This window comes from Taudactylus pleione, unplaced genomic scaffold, assembly GCF_031769625.1.
Source record: "Taudactylus pleione unplaced genomic scaffold, aTauple2 ptg000043l, whole genome shotgun sequence".
Lineage (NCBI taxonomy): Eukaryota > Metazoa > Chordata > Amphibia > Anura > Myobatrachidae > Taudactylus > Taudactylus pleione.
The window spans coordinates 2,375,545-2,392,962 of record NW_028284445.1 but is presented as its reverse complement, the minus strand read 5'-3'; the positions used below and the strand labels follow the sequence as shown (position 1 = coordinate 2,392,962).

General features: G+C 45.6%; 1 protein-coding gene across 1 annotated transcript in view; it reads left to right on the top strand.

Moving 5' to 3' along the window:
• Positions 1-17,418, top strand: part of FREM2 (FRAS1 related extracellular matrix 2) — a 246,514-nt gene that overhangs the window by 127,071 nt on the left and 102,025 nt on the right. The gene's annotated exons all lie outside the window — the stretch shown is intronic.

Genomic DNA, 17,418 nt, shown 5'->3' with positions numbered 1-17,418 from the left:
AACTGTGCTTTGTTTTAATGACTGTTATGAAGATTCTTGTTAAAAGTGCATAAGAAGGTACCACTAGTGATATCATTAGTTCCTAATGAAGTGATAGGCTGAGCATTGCTTCAAAATATAGCACCATGAGTTGGCAGATAAGATCAGGGCTATTTTTGTGGAAACATAGGTTCAGGAACTGGGGGTGGAGCTATAGAAAATGTGTGTGTGTATATATACATGTGTGAGTGTGTATGTGTGTATATATATATATATATATATATATATATATATATGATAAATAGCACTGCTTAAGATTAGTAACATACTTGCCTACTCTCCAAGAATTTCCTGGAGACTCCAGAATTTTAGGGAGTTTCCTCAGACTGCTGTGAGAGGAAGCCTCCCTCCTAGATGCCACCTATATCTCTAATGGGCATGGTGAGGTCTTTTATGGAATTGTGTTAAGCAACGGGGCCATGATGGCTTTACTCACATGCCAAAGGGTAATATTTTCTCACACACTTGGCAAACATTTATAATGTATGAGGGTACGTGATACAAAAAAAAGTTTAGACTAAGCAAACTTCATGTCACATTAGTGTCGTTCAAAATGATGGAACCCACAGCATGAAACCACACAGGATAATGCATTTGTCTTTTTCATCGTTGCTGTCTGTTACATTTATGTTTTCTTCCTATATATGGAAAGTAGAGATTATGTAAACTCCGGATATTTATGTCTGTTATACATATGTTTAATGTAGTCATAACATTTATCCATATCCCTGCTTCTAAGATCAATCAGACGTCTGACCATGTATGAGTTTTACACATACAGATGACATGTGCGCTAACTCGCTTTCAGGAATACCTCAATTATTTTTTCATTACCTTATTCCAGTCCGACTCCCACTAAATCAGTCCTATATAGTCAGCACATTACTGAACCCAAGAGCATGGTGAGTGCTATGGAGGAGGAGATAGTTTCCAGGAAGGATTCATTACTCAATGACAAAATAACTTGTACAGTTCATTAGAGCAGAACCCGGAGTGGTCACTAAAACAGCACAATTATATGTAGTTCTTTGCAATGCATATACCAGTGTTTACCTCCCTGTTTTCAGTGAATGGCCATTATTATAGACAAACAACTCTTAATAGTGCTTATAACAGCTGTGAGCAAAGTTCTGCTAAGCGTGGAGCTGAGTGGTGACCTGGAGAACACGTAACTATCCATCACTTACTAATTGACAGGGACCAGAAGAAAGGGTAGAGCGCAGAGATAGGATAGGAATAAGAATCAGACAACTAATGCCTTAAAAATGTTGAGCATAATTTGGGGTCATCCAAGGATATTTTATCAGAGGAGGGGGCCTGTGCGCAGTGTCCATCCCCCATTGCGCTGGCAGTGTGCTGGAGTCTACTACACATGCGCAAAATCACCAGGAAATTGGCACCGGCTACCGCAAGGTAGTGGGTGCAGTGTGAGCCCAACTGGCCCCGGGAACCTGTGGGCACTGCACATCCTTCACCCATTTTAGATTTGATCCTGTTTAAGAGGTCTATTATTTCACTAGTATCTAACAGAATTGTGTCATTTTTGTCAGGGAGGACTAATTGTAAACGTATCTTAAAATGTTTTTGAATTAAGCGGTTTAGGGGATGGTTCTACCCCAAGAGCTCTAATTTCTTTCCGGCTTAGCTTCTATTGGCCACACAATCGTTTGTCCTCACCTATGCCCTGTTCTGCATGCTTTGTGCAGTGCAGCAGCTTGCTTATCCCAGCAGCTAGGAAGTCGCTAGCCACCTGTTCACATGTAGCATTGTCATGTAATGACTTAAACTCCAAATGGGAAGAGCAGTCACCATGGTGAAATACTGTGCTACAGCTGTGTCCTGATGACTTACGGGATGCTGTCTAAATGCCGACCGTCAGCATCCCGACTGTCTAATCACGGTAACTATCAAATGACTGGTGTCGAAATCCTGACGCCTGTCATTAGACCTACGGCGGGAGCTCGAAAACCCGGCTTACCGATCGAAGGTAAGCCGGGCGTGGACAGCCGTGGGGGGGGGGGTTAGGTTAGGGGTTCCCGGGGGGGACTTAGGGTTAGGCACCCCCCTGAGGGGTTAGGATAGGTGAAGGGGGGGTTAGGGTTAGGCACCCCCATGGGGAGGTTAGGGATAGGTACCCCCCTGGGAGGCAGGGTTAGGCTGCGGGGAAGGGGAGGTTAGGTTTAGGCACTTAGAGGGGGGTTAGGGTTAGGCACTTTGGGGGGAGGTTAGGGTTAGGCACCCCTAAGAGAGGGTTAGAGTTAGGGGGGAGGTAAGGTTAGGAAATAGGAAAAATACTTACCTGTCGGGATCTTCACTGCCGGGCTTCCGCTGTCGGGATTTAAACCACTGGCCGCATACTGATCCCCTGACTTACATCCATTCTGAGAAGTTGTTACTTCTCTACACTGCTCCAGTGGTGCCCTCTTCAGGCTACCATGATCTATACTGATGCAAAGAGCCAAATACTAATAAAATGTTACATTCCTCCTCAATATTGGAATCAGCAGAGTAGTGTATTGTCTTGTTTGCTCCGGTTGATCATGTGGATACGATGTTTCCTTGTAAATATAAAACCTGTATGAGTAGTGCCTTATGAGATTAGGAAAAAGGAAGTAGTTGAGGGAGCGGATGCAAGAAAGCGAAACAAGTCCCATTAACATTTTTAATCAGGCTGTCACAGCCTTTTTCAATATGAGGAACTCTGCCAAGAAAAAATGAACTGTACACAGAACTGTTGGCAAACGCTGCAAAGCTGGGAAACCCAAGGACGGTTTTCGGACAAATTTGAATTAACGTTTGTTACATGAGTTGTAGAGTAAAGTAAAACAAATGGCATTCGGTTGGCTACAAGACTGTGTTATTTTAGAATGAATAAGCTGGGTTAAGCCTTCACAGTTTACATTCTGATAATGTGCGCTACCCCTGCATTTCTCCGGCTCTGCTCATCCTCTGTCTCAGTGTGTGTGAGACATTGCCAATTTCCCTCCAACACAATAGACATGTTCTGCCGCTTCAATAGCAGTGAATAATATAACTGACTACGTAGTCCACATAATGTTTCACAGGTGCAGTGACCTTGAAGCTAATGTACAGTGTAAAATATACGTCCCAGAACCTTGCTACTCTCAGGGCAGACATGAGAAAGTCCTGAGCCCCAACAACGAGTTGATACTCTCGTTTTTTCATACCATCACCATAGATGTAGTGTATGGAATGTATTTTACTAAAGTGAGAGTTTTTAGAAGTGGAGATGTTGCCCATAGCAGCCAATCAGATTCTAGCTATTCTCTTCTAGAAGGTGCTAGTTAAATGTTAAGTAGAATCTGATTGGTTGCTATAGGCAACATCTCCACTTCTAAAACTCTCACTTTAGTAAATATACCCCTTATGGTCTGATGTAGAATGATTGCCACACACGTTTACATTGTACATCTTGCGTTAATTTTTATTGATCATGCCCAGAACAGTGGGCGCAGGAATATACGTCCACGCCGATTTGCCTAATTCTGCCAATTCCAAGTTAAGTAAGGGCATTATCACAAAATTGCGAACACATGCAGAATGGGGAAAAGATATACACACCTGGGAATGTTACATTATTTGTGGGTGGTCACCTACGGTACAGGGTAGACGGGGGTGGCACAATGTGCTTTTCCGTGGTTCCTGTATTTGGCTTGCAAGATGACTGGAACAGCTATGCATGAGAAAAAGGACATGACCGCGTGGTCTGGAGCATAGCTGTGTGGCACGACCCTGGTTTTTGTTATGCTAGGAGCATGCTCAACGCTTCCCAAGCTGATCTCCATAGTGTATGGATTTTGCGTGCAATGTGCATTGCTTTACATATACCTCTGATGTAGATGAGAGGGTGGCCTACCAAGCTGGTTCCCCTGTCCTGCAGAACACTGAAGACGGCGGGATTGTCCCGGTAAAATTAGAACAGTTATCAAGTATGTGTACATGATCAGTCCAACAAAGGTTATTTAAAAACGGCATCTCAGGCAAGTTTATCGTTCAAATAAGGAGGGTAAATGTGTAGCACAGTGGTTTCACAATGCGCTCCTCAAGGCTCCACAACAGTTCAGGTTTTACAGATATCCATTATTGAGCACAGGTGGTTACATCAAATTGACTGAAATACTAATTAAGTCACCTGTGCTCAACCATGGATATCTCTAAAACCTGAACTGTTGAGGTGCCTTGAGGACCGTGTTTGAGAACCTTTGGTGTAGTGTGTATACAGGGAATCAAATGCCGTTTCAGCTGTCCAAAAAAAATAAAAATGTGGATTGTTCCTCTTACCTGTCTGGTGTGTGCCTGGCTTTAGCTTCTTTCACTAACCATATTCTTCCAATCTAAACACTGCATTTCACTGAAAGCTGGTGTTTGGCATCATTAGCTGTGTTGTAGGTTGCTAGATATTTAGTAATCCATGCGATTTAATTTATGGTTAGTTGAGCAGTTATAAAACATGGAGTTACTGGAATAGATTCTATATATACTACAGTTAAGAAAAAGATACATCAGCAAAATCACTCAACAAGGCAGCTTTAAAAAAAAAAAAATATTATCTCATTATTTAGTTTGTAATTTATACAGCTGCAGGTCCAGCATACTTGGAACTGAAAGGTTGAAAAGAGCAAATAGTATTCTAAAGTTTCAATGTATTCTTAGAACGAAGTAGAAAGCAATATCCTTTGGGCTTTGTTGCATGCAATGTAAAGTTCCTGTAGCAACCATCGGTACACTAATCATACCAAACGTGTGTGCATGGATTCCTGCGGGCCGGGCATACCATTCCATAAACAGAGAAGCTTCCCTGGATCTCTTCCCTTCACTGTAACTCTGCTAATGGCATTAAGGGTGTCAAAATGCCTAGAGTCTAATAAATGACTGTTGCTACTTAAAGAGACCCCCAAAATCCCCAATTGACTGTATTATTTTGGAATACAGAAAATTACAATATCTATTTGTTTACATAGATAAAAGGTGTAACTAGGCGTAACCTCATACTTGCCTACCCTCCTGATTCAGCTGGGAGCCTCCCGAAAATTGGGTGCCGCTCCCAGCCCCCCGGAAAGGCAGGCAAGCCTCCCGTCGGCCACCGACTCATCTAGACCCCCTGCGGTTACAATAGAAACCCCCGCAGTGGGGGTGGCCGATGATGCGGTTCACACTGAATCGCTTCATTACCCCGCCCCCTGCTTCACAATACCAGTAATCTTGGCATTGTGTAGTGGGGGCGGGGCCAAAATGAAGTGACCGAGTGGCCACGCCCCACAAATGTTGGATAATATGTCCGGCCACCCCCCCTCCTATGGAGGGGGCAGCCAGAATGTCGGCAAGCATGCGTAACCTATTCCACCCAGGGTAATCCCTACCTAGATGGCTGCCTCATCTGATACCTTTTGTGAGTGGAATATACAACCCGTGGAAGTTAATTCCCAAAATGTCTGCTCCAACCCTGCAATATGCTTATTGTGCTCTCTAGGTTTCGGTTGTTTTTAATTATCTCTGTTATGTATGTGCGCTGGACCATTTTTGCCGGATTTGGATTTGGTTCTAATTCGTCGTCCGTCTTTGGATATGGATTTGGATTTGCCAAACTGCGGTAACTGGATTTGGATTTGGATTTTTTACAAAAATGTACAAAAAAAGTGTTATTAACCTCAATAACATAAATTTCCAGTAATTTACAGTCAATTTAGACCACCTCACAGCTTAAATTATAGTTTTCACCATTATTGGCCAAAGGGTGCAGTGAGCTGACTGGTTACCAAGCGTCAGAGCAGCGGCGCAGTAGCACAGACACCACAGTTTAAAGCACATCTATGAAACACTGCCACACAGCAGTGGCAGAAATGAAAGGTAGTGCAAGATGGAATTGTCCTTGGGCCCTCCCACCCACCCTTATGTGGGGTATTAAAAAGGACATGCAGAGTCACACTGCTTTTATACACAGAGGGCTACTTTCACGGAGTTTGTATACACACAGTGGGCTTATGCCCTGTCACAAGGCTTGTATACACACAGTGGGCTATGCCCAGTAAGGTTACGGAGCTTGTATACACACAGTGGACTTATGCCCAGTCACGGAGCTTGTATACACACAGTGGGCTATGCCCAGTAAGGTTACGGAGATTGTATACACACAGTGGGCTTATGCCCTGTCAATCAGGTTGTATACACACAGTGGGCTATGCCCAGCAAGGTCACGGAGCTTGTGTACACACAGTGGGCTTATGCCCTGTCACGGAGCTTGTATACACACAGTGGGTTATGTCCAGTAAGGTCACGGAGCTGGTATACAGTATACACACAGTGGGCTTATGCCCTGTCACGGAGCTTGTATACACACAGTGGGCTATGCCCAGTAAGGTCACGGAGCTTGTATACACACAGTGGGCTTATGCCCAGTCACCAAGCACCCACAGTGGGCTTATGCCCAGTAAAGTCACGGAGGTTATTTTTTTTTTTTTTATGTGATTGTGTATCATAGTCAGAGGGCTAATGCCCTTTAAAGTCCAACGGCAAGAACAAAAGTTGGAGGAACTAGTCTAGTAACTGCCTACTACTCTCTCTAGTCTAACTCTAACTACGTCCGTCCTCACTGTCCGCAAAATGGCGCTGAGTCCTGAGCGAGAATCCGCCGCCGGCCGGGTGACGTTCGGCCTCGAGGTGGAATCCGAGTTAGACGCTAGTTGACTTGGATTCCACCTGTTCGGAGCAGAATCCGAACCGCTCATCTCTAATCTCTGTGTGGTTTTCTATTCTCCATGTACCATGTTTTCTGATGTCTGTAAAGGGACTTTGAGTCCTACGGGAGAAAAGCGCTATATAAATAAAATTATTATTATATTTAATATAAAGGCCTTAGATTACTATATAAACTGCTTTCTTAGCAGCAATGTAAATTAAAGTAACCTTAGTTTTCCCATTGGTTATTACTGTTTTACCTATAACTTTTAAAAAAAAGACAATAATAAATAATAACCAATTCTAATAGCATATAAATTAGCTTGCTCTCAGTAGACTGTATATGCAACAAATTACTGTATGCCTGTGTACGCCGTGTACTGTGAGAGATGCATCATCTGCATGTGATCAATATGTACACATGACAACTTTTTATTCGAACCGTCTGTGAGAAGCCGGAGAGGGAGGCCCGGCATGTGTGGGGGGTGACGTAGGTAACCACATCATCACGCCCCTATCCCATCGTACAATACTGCAAATAACATCACTGAGCCTCCAATCCAACCACTTCTCTGGGAGACTGGTCTACTCTTCCGGAAATCCGGCAGACCTCCCTGAACGTCCAGGTGAGTAGGTAAGCATGGCAATATGTGCATATAGAAATATTGTGAATTAATATCAAATCCCCATTTATCACCTATAGGAAAAGACACTTCTTATATGTAGTTTTAAAATCAGTGCTGTAATTTTTTGGGTCTAGTTCAGTTCTTAAGCCTGTGCCCAGAGCCTACTGCGCATGCGCAGGTCGCCGGTAAAATGGCCGCGGCGCCAATTTTCTAGCATTTTGTGCCGGGCTAAGATACCCAATGCGGGACCTCGAAGAGGTAAGTATTAGAAAATATGGTAGCAGGGTGTGCAGAGTGGGCTCACCCAGGACCCAGGGGTTCGTGTGCACCACACACCCTGCACCCATTATAATTATGCCCCTAAGTGGGGGCTCAGGGGGCTGATGACACTATTCGGGAAGGGGGAGGAGGCCGAGATACATGGGGAGTGGGGGCTCAGGGTGCTAATGACACTGCTATAGGGGGGGAGGGGGAGACATTGGAAGTGGGGGCCCATGGGGATATGACGTTGCTATGGGCATGGGTGGACTCCATCATCCACGTTGGTAAGAAGGGACCCAGTGTGTGGATTAGTGATGATGATGGTCACCAGGATAGAAGGGGGTAGGGAGTAACAACAAGCTGCAACCATCGGCTACTATTCCATTGAGATGTGCTGCAACAGCCTACATGGGTTCCCTGCAAACTTATATGAAGCGGGTGGGTGTCAGCCTATACTGTGAGTGATGGGTGCTGACTGTGCTGTGATCTGTGCTGGGTGAGGGGTGATGTGTGCTGTAATCTGTGCTGTGAGGGTTGAGGTGCTGCGAGAGGGGTGATGGGTGCTGTGCTGTAATCTGTGCTGTGAGGGGTGCTGTGCTGGGTGAGGGGTGATGGGCGCTGTGCCGTGATCTGTGCTGTGCTGGGTGAGGGGTGCTGTACTGGGTGAGGCATGTTAAGTGCTGCATTGTAATCTGTGCTGTACTTGGAGAGAGGTGAGGGGTGATGGGCGCTGTGCTGTGATCTGTGCTGTGCTGGGTGAGGGCTGCTGTACTGGGTGAGGCATGTTGGGTGCTGTGCTGTAATCTGTGCTGTGCTGGTAGAGAGGTGCTGGGTGAGAGGTGATGTGTGCTGTGCTGTGAGGGGTGCTGTGCTGGGAAAGGGTTGCTGTGCTGAGAGAGGGGTGATGGGTGTGATCTGTGCTGTGTGAGGGGTGTTGGGCGAGGGGTGCTGTGCTGTATTGGGTGAGGGGGGATTGGTCCTGTGCTGTGAGGGGTGCTGTGCTGGGTGAGGGGTGCTGTGCTGTGAGGGGTACTGTGACTGGTTCTGTGCTGTGAGGGGTGCTGTGCTGTGAGGGGTACTGTGACAGGTTCTGTGCTATGAGGGGTGCTGTGCTGTATTGGGTGAGGGGGGATGGGTCCTGTGCTGTGAGGGGTGCTGAGCTGGGTGAGGGGTGCTGTGCTGTGAGGGGTACTGTGACAGGTTCTGTGCTGTGAGGGGTGCTGTGCTGGGTGAGGGATGCTGTGCTGTGAGGGGTACTGTGACAGGTTCTGTGCTGTGAGGGGTACTGTGACAGGTTCTGTGCTGTGAGGGGTGCTATGGAGTGAGGGAAGATGAGTGCTGTGAGGGGAGAATGTGCCCTATAGAATGCCTTCTGAGGTGTGGGTATAAGGAACTTTCCCCTAAAACCTGTCCCTTTTTTCTTTAGTTACAACAGTGTGCTGTGATGGGAGAGGGGTGCTGTGAGGGTAGAGCCTAGCATCTGCTGAGGGCACCAGCCAAAATCTTGCCTAGGGTACAAAATTGGTTAGGGCCAGCTCTGCTTGAAGGTACTTAAAGGCTACCAAATCCTTATCTAGAGCTCTAACAAATTGTTTCATAAGGCCCAACTTGATGTGCAGTGGAGGCATCAGCACCTCCCTGGAGTCCACCCACTTGACGTTATTTGTCTCCACACAGAACTCTGGGCCTGATTCAGCAAGGAACGCAGTTGCTAATGCGCACACAATCGGACGATGAATTCGCACTGTGTATGCATTGCAGTGCACTTGCACGAACTAGCGTTTGCGATCGAACTGCGATTGCAGAGGGTACACAGACACAGAGCAGAGTGATTGACAGGAAGTGCCGTTTGTGGGTGGTGACGGGAAAACGCGGGCGTTCCAGTGCGTTGCAACACAGTTGCAGGGGTGTGCATAGATGATCCACTTCGTGGCCATACGCAGCCTGAGGCCCCATAGCGTACGCTAAAGTTAGCAATTCCTGAGTGAGGTCTGACCTGCCTTAACTGTGCGTATGGGTTTGATGTTACTTGATGTTACCGATTATTTCACTATGTTGCCCAAGTATACGGATGTGAGTAAGGGGAAGTGGGCGTCCTTATGTTAGGCTGTGATCGCAATGCGATTTCAAAAATTTGCATATCACCGCTGAAATTAGCAACTGTGTAGCATGCGTATTAGCAGAATAGCGATCCTTACTTAATCAGGCCCTCTGTCCGATTTGGTCAGTGTCATCTGTTGTAGTGCACCTTGGTGTCCCTGCTGTCCCAAAGGCAAAGAAAACATGGAAACCTGGTAGGGATGCAACTGAATGCTCTGTCCTGGCGGCGGCTGTGATATACACCCAGCTGATCCCTGGTGAGCTTACTGTTCCCGCAGACTCCCGGCAATATGAAGCAGCATGTGCAGGTACAGTCAGTGTTATTGGGCTCCCCCTGGCAGAGTTGGACTGCTCTGCAGCCCCCGTGTTGCAACTGAGCTGAAACCGCTCTGAAGTATCTGAAATGTCCTTTAAAATAACAACATTTCAAAATATCTCTGACCAGGTCACAAAAGCAGAGGTTGTGGGGAATAATTAGCATTTGCTATACTCTTGGGGCATAGACAATTAGAAAATAATACTTCAAACACAAGGACATACAAAAAAATAAAATGTCACATAGTCTAAAGGGCCCCCATACACAATGCGATATGAACCTTGCGATGCTAGGTCGATCCGATGGCCGACATCGGGGGGTCCCCACACACGGAGCGACCGCCCGATATGCCAGCACCCCCTCCCCCACCCGCATAGCGCTTCATGGGATTGTACATCGCTCCCCCAGATCAATGAACATGCAGGAAGATCTGGAGGAGTGATGTACGATCCCACGGGAGTGTGCACTGGCCAATATCATACCCACATACGGAACAATCTAGCAGTGATATTGTTCCAATCCGTCAGATCGGCTGCTATATCGCACTGTATATGGGGGCCTTTAGCGATCTTCTAATTTTAACATTGTAAACATATTTTATTGGATATATTGATACCTGGAATTTATGAAAACCAGGATTACACTATGATGTTTGTATTCTTTTTCTACTTTTTTCCTTTGAGCACTTTAATAAAAGGAATAAATATTCCTTGTGGATATCCAGTTTGGTGCCACTTTATATTATTACTACCACATTGATGGTGGAAATGTAGAATTGCTCTAGGAAGTGCAGTTGTTCTCTTATATTTTCTTATACAGTATATAGTAGATTTTATATATATATATATATATATATATATGTGTGTGTGTATATATATATATATATATATATATATATATAAAAATAAATAACCCTAACGTGTGTCTATCATAAGCATTCCTAGAGTTGATACAAAGGTCTATACTATGAAATTGCTTCCTACAATTACAGCAGCGTCTTGTACACAACTGGTTTTCAGATGAAAGAACCTTTAAGAAGTGTCATTTACAAAGCTAATTTTTTTTTTTTTTGTACATTTACAACCACTTATTGCCTCCACACTGATAACAACTCCAGAGCTCGGAAAGATCAGCCGTGTCTAAATAACAGCTTTTTATTTTTCAGTTATTATGGCCATTGCTAAGTCACTTTTAGTTTGGATTCTAGGGTTGATTCCTAGATGTTAAATTGGTAAATCTATTTCACATCTCAGATTATGGAAGATGTTGAGGCAGACATACTTCTGGATTTATAGCAGGGGCGTATCTATAATGGGTGCAGGATGTGCGGTGCACAGGGTCTGTGGTCCGAGAGTAGGCAAGTATGAGTTAGCCACAGTTATGTCTTCAATGAAACATGAGAGTGAGGCGGCATCAGAGCTCACTCTGTTACATGCGTGCAACATGTACACAGATATGTTGGCACTGTACAGCGCGTAGCATGCAGCAAGGTACACGGATGTGTAGGCACTGTACAGCGCGTAGTGTGCAATGAGAGGCACAGATGTGTAGCCACTGTACAGCGCGTAGTGTGCAATGAGAGGCACAGATGTGTAGCCACGTAGTGTTCAATGAGAGGACCAGATGTGTAGGCACTGTACAGCGCATAGTGTGCACTGAGAGGCACAGATGTGTAGGCACTGTACAGCGCACAGTGTGCAATGAGAGGCACAGATGTGTAGGCACCGTACAGCGCGTAGTGTGCAATGAGAGGCACAGATGTGTAGGCACTGTACAGCGCGTAGTGTGCAATGAGAGCCCCAGATATGTAGGCACTGTACAGTGCATAGTGTGCAATGAGAGGCACAGATGTGTAGGCACCATACAGCGTGTAGTGTGCAATGAGAGGCACAAATGTGTAGGCACTGTACAGCGCGTAGTGTGCAATGAGAGCCCCAGATGTGTAGGCACTGTACAGCGCATACTGTGCAATGAGAGGCACAGATGTGTAGGCACTGTACAGCGCATAGTGTGCAATGAGAGGCCCAGATGTGTAGGCACTGTACAGCGCGTAGTGTGCAATGAGAGACACAGATGTGTAGGCACTGTACAGCGCGTAGTGTGCAATGAGAGGCACAGATGTGTAGGCACTGTACAGCGCGCAGTGTGCAATGAGAGGCACAGATGTGTACGCACTGTACAGCGCGTAGTGTGCAATGAGAGGCACAGATGTGTAGGCACTGTGTCCATGACTGCTAGTACTGACAGATGGACACACACAAAAATGTGTAAATGTGTATAAATTCGCTTCTGCACGTGTGCCGCATGCAAAAATGTGCCATTAGCATCCGTGCCGAGATATCTTCCCGTCTCAGGTATATTAGCTAAAGGTCGCTATTAATCAATTTAAAATCGATAAAAATTGAGCAACATCAATGTTGTGTTTCTGGGGCTAAATCACACATTTAATAACAGACAATTTATGATTTGGTGTTAGCAAATGGTGTGATTTAGCCCCAGAAACAAAATCGATTAAAATTGAACTTTAGTAAATATACCCCTCAGAGCCAAGTCCTACGTGAGCTTTCTCCACCAATACCAGCTCATTTACATAATCCATATCACAAAATGAAAGTTTTTGGACTGTAGTGTTAGCAAGGAAGGCCCATAACCCTTCCATCACCTCATTAGCTGGTGCAGACTCTTCTCCCTCACAGACACCACAACAGATCCACGAGAAGCTATATGATGTAATAATATAATACCAAATGCACTGCGCTTGTGCACTTCTGAACAGTAATAATTAAAAACACATTTTTATCCCCCAATTCATGATCAGATTATTTTTCATGTTTTACTAACTACAAAAAAAATAAAACTGTTTGTACAAAATCTTAATATCTGGAGCATTTGATCTTAAACAAAAATAGGATTGACCATCTCCTTATACAATATGATGCTTATTAGTTGCTTTAAAGATTGGGGTACTAAAATAGGTGTCAAATATTATTAATAATAACTAATTGTTCATAACATAATTGTTGTGAGATCCCATTTTTAGCAATAGGAATCCCTGATTGCATATGTGTAGCATAGTGTAATATATGTGTTTGGTGACAGCTCTCAGCCTGGAATTCACTCTAGTGCTGCTGTTTGGAGTACAGCGATAAGCTACAGGGTCTGAATAAGCCTTCTACTCTAATAGAAGTGATGAAACTTCATCCTGTCAGCAGGAGTAACAATAAATAGATGTTCTCCACATCACTCTCCTGTTACTAGTAAGTTAACAGAATCAAGTACAGTGGGGGTGAATTACAAATATATATCAGTGCTATTTGCGGCCCTTCTGTAAGTGCAGACTACTTTATTTTCTAGCCTATTTGAAACTTTTCTGCTGTGTTCTGATAAGAAATAAGTATACATGAAATTGCTACTAAGGGGACTATTTATTATCCCTAAATCAACATTTTCACCTTCTTTTGTAGAAATTAAGTATCGGGCCATTTATTACATAGGTAATATAGGAGATATCTCCAGCTTACCATTCAGTCCTGGTCTGGCCCGGCATCCCCATACAGTATGTAGAACGAAATTCATCAAGCTCAGACTATACAACAGCGGAAACCTTCGGCATCTTCAGATGGCGCTGGTTTCCGGACAGCCGCTCCTTCTTATAGGAAGGAGGTCTGGATTGCGAAAAAACAAATCCTTTCGTATTCCTCCACCCCTGTTTGGCTCCCTCTGCTGGCCTTCGGGAGCTTTGCGCGCATACGTGAAGCTAGCACTGCCATGTTAGACCCCAGTTCAAGCAGACCCCAGTCACTGCTACCAATGTAGCGGTGATAGGGATTGCAGAGACAGCTGATCTTCAGGTCAGCTGTCTTCGTTCCAGAGCAATATTGAATTGCTCCAGTGATTTAGTATCCACCGCTGCTACTCGCAGCAAGTAGGGTACTAAGCAGTGCTTAATGAATAGGCCCCTAAACCTTATCCCAAAATTTAGCTCACGTTTACAAAGATTTACAAAAAAGCCATACATTCACATATATAATAGAGCTAATTCAAACCCCAGTTGTTGGGGAGAAAGTGGCGAAGCATATGGGGGCATGGCCACACCTGCAACAGCAACCTCAATGCATGCTGCTCTAAGAGGGAATGAGTCCATGCCCCTCCCCCCTCTCTGCCCCAATAATCATAAATAGTCATAACATACCAGTTGAACCTTCAGCTTCTCACATTAGATGTTATTGGTTTGTTAGTACATGATATTATCCTACACAGTGGGGTGGTGCAGGCCGCACCCGGTTGTCCCCCTCGGAGGAGTTACACCAGAATGCCGGCTCCTCCTGCAGTGACCGGATCGAGTGCTCCAGTATGACATTCTCCTACAGCACTGGCTCCTGTCATAGAAGAGGAGCCGACAGTGCTGACAGCCCAGTCTCCGGGGGCAGCCCAGCATCTCCGGTGATGCTGGGCTGCCCCCTGAGTGAAGTCATTGGGATCCCCCGTGAGGCCTTTTCAGATGGGCTGCTTCTGCTGGGCGAGCAATTGCTTCCCGATCGCTTGGACTAGTTCGCGCACGCGCACTACGATGCATGCGCAATTGCATAACATCGGCCAGGAACGAGCGAGCGGCGGCTCGCGAGAGGGTCTGAATCAGGCCCAGAGTGCGCACCGGGTGTCACTAGACCCATTGACGCCTCTGATTCTGGATACATTATTTTAGATTCATGTTTCATAACAATCATAGATATAAAAGGCAATTTACAAAGGCATGCATTGGTACTTTGGGCCTGATTCAGAGCCGCTCGTAAGCGGCCGCTCGTTCGCACTGAGTGATGTTTGCAGAACTACTCGCAAAATAGCGGTTGAAAAAACCAACCACAAGAATAGCGAGCAGTTCATACGCTGTTCGATGTACTCGATTAATCTAATAAATAGCGGACATGACGTATGATGCGAGCGGCCAGGGGGCGTATTTTTAAAAATTTCGACCGCAAGTTTTGCTCGCTCGTTCAGACTTAGAGGCGTGAACAGACCGCAAAGTGCGAACGGTTCATTTGAATAGCCACCCCTTTTTTTTAAACGAACGACCGCAAATAGCGAGCGGCTCTGAATGAGGTCCTTTATGTGCTCTAGAGCACTAGTGCACAGGTTCTCAGGACCCCTAACAATGCATGGTTTCCAGGTCTCCTCACAGAATTACAAGTGAAATAATTAGCTCCACCTGTGGATCTTTTAAAATGTATCTGTGAGTAATGACTACACCTGTGCCCCTGCTGGGTGACCTGGAAAATGTGACCTGTGTGGGGTCCTGAGGACCGAGTTTAAGAACCACTGCTCTAGTGCAACTACTTACTTTCATAGCGCATTTCAGTCTTGTATGTTCACAGATGCACCAGAAAATGTTCCTGGTTTGGTTCCGTAATTATTTAAGCAGTTTCCACACAATTATGCCTCGGGATTTATTTTGTCATTTTTTTTTCAAAAGGTTTCTAGAGAATAGCATTAGTTTGCTTATTTCTCCTCACACTGCAATACCAATCTGCCAAAATGGCCAAAAACGTGCTTTTTTTATCGTGATTGCAAGAAAGTGAAGGTAAAGCAAATGTGTGCCTTTCTGTCTAATCACCACAAAGAAATACTTGGTGCTTCGGCATTATTCCACCTAACCAAGCAGCAAAAAGCTGAATTCTGCACATCGATTTTTACAATAAAATGTGCACTTGAAAATATTAATGCATTTTCTATTTATGTTTGAGTGAAAGGCATAAAATGTGTAGGAACAATATGGCAGCCCAACAAGGCATAACATCAGGCTTGCCTACCCTCCCGATTTGGCCGGGAGCCTCACGATTTTCGGGTGCCGCTCCCGGCCCCCCGGAAAGGCAGGCAAGCCTCCCGGAAGCTTGCGACCCTCCCGACCTGCCCCTGGAAAAAACGGAAACCCCCGCAGCGGGGGGCCCGGTGACGCGATGCACGCAGAATCGCGTCATCGTGGCCCCGCCCCCTGCTTCACAATGCTGAAAATAACAGCATTGTGAAGAGGGGGCGAGTGTCACGATGACGCGATCGTGCGTCCCCGCCCCCAGTGTGCCACCTCTGACTGCAGAGTTCAGATTTGCAGTGAATATGGCTGATCGCTCCTATCTGAAAAGGATGTCACACTCTTCTGCACTCTGGCGGAGTAGTTCTACAGGGAGGGGGGGGAGACTGTTACAGGGGTGATATATTATTATGGATATCTACATGATTATAGGGGGGGGGCACTGATGTGGGGAGGGATGCCAAAGTGGAAGGAATTCTGAGCAGGGGCGTTTTAACAAATGAGTGTGCCCCTGTGTCAGTTTTTGGCAGTCTTCTGCGCTGGAATATATACGCAGAAGGGGATGCGGACAATATCCCGACCGCCGGAATCCCGAAGGTAAGTAGTGGGGTTGGGAGGGATAGGGGTTAGGGTTAGGCACTAGGGGTAGGGTTAGGCACTAAGGGAGGATGGTTTGGTTTGGGGTGCGGGAAGGGGGAGATTTGGTTTAGGCACTAGGGGTGGAGGGTATGGTTAGGCACCAGGGAGGGTTAGGGTAAGGAGCGGGGGAGGGTATGATAACCCTGTCGGGATGCTGGCGTCGGGATTCTGACTGCCGGGATTCCGAACACCAGCTTCCCGTACCCAACCCACGCAGAAGATAGCAATGACTGGCACAGCGCCACAGTATTACCTACCTTGTGTACAAGTGCTGTATTGGACACTGGCTCAATACTTCCGGTGATCTATTTGTAAAGAAATCGTTAGAAAATGGCACTGGCCTATGCCCAATCAGACTCCTTACAGGATGTGCAACATGGGCCCTTTAAGCTTGTGCCCATTATAGTTACTCCCCTGGGGTGGGGGGATGTGGAAGGATTGCGGAATACAGGCACTGGCAGAATGCTGACAGAGGTGAGGAGTGCTATAGGGGGAGTAATCCTTACAGTGTAGGAATGATGGGGAGAGAATGATGAAGATTAGATTACTTATGATATACAGACTACAGAAGGTGCTATCAGGTAGAATATTCTCAGTGTCTGGTTCTTTCTGTTGCGCCAATGGACCAAGCAGACATTTAATTGCCTCTACCTGGCAATACGTACAGCGAGATTCTGTTCCTTTCTGATTGTACAAGGTATGCCAACAATGAACAGAAGATGAAAGGTGCTAAGATTACTGCCCTGGATCTCAGCAGCTAATATAAACCACATCAAACAAAACCATGCTGGCAATATTACAAAAGGCTTCCACTCACTAACTATAGCCTGACTCCCATAATGACCTTTAATACAGCACAGTACGGTCACAGCTTCTGGCCAGCGAGAAGCATTTTACAATAGAGAAGCTTTCATTTTAATGTGTTTGCAAATGTG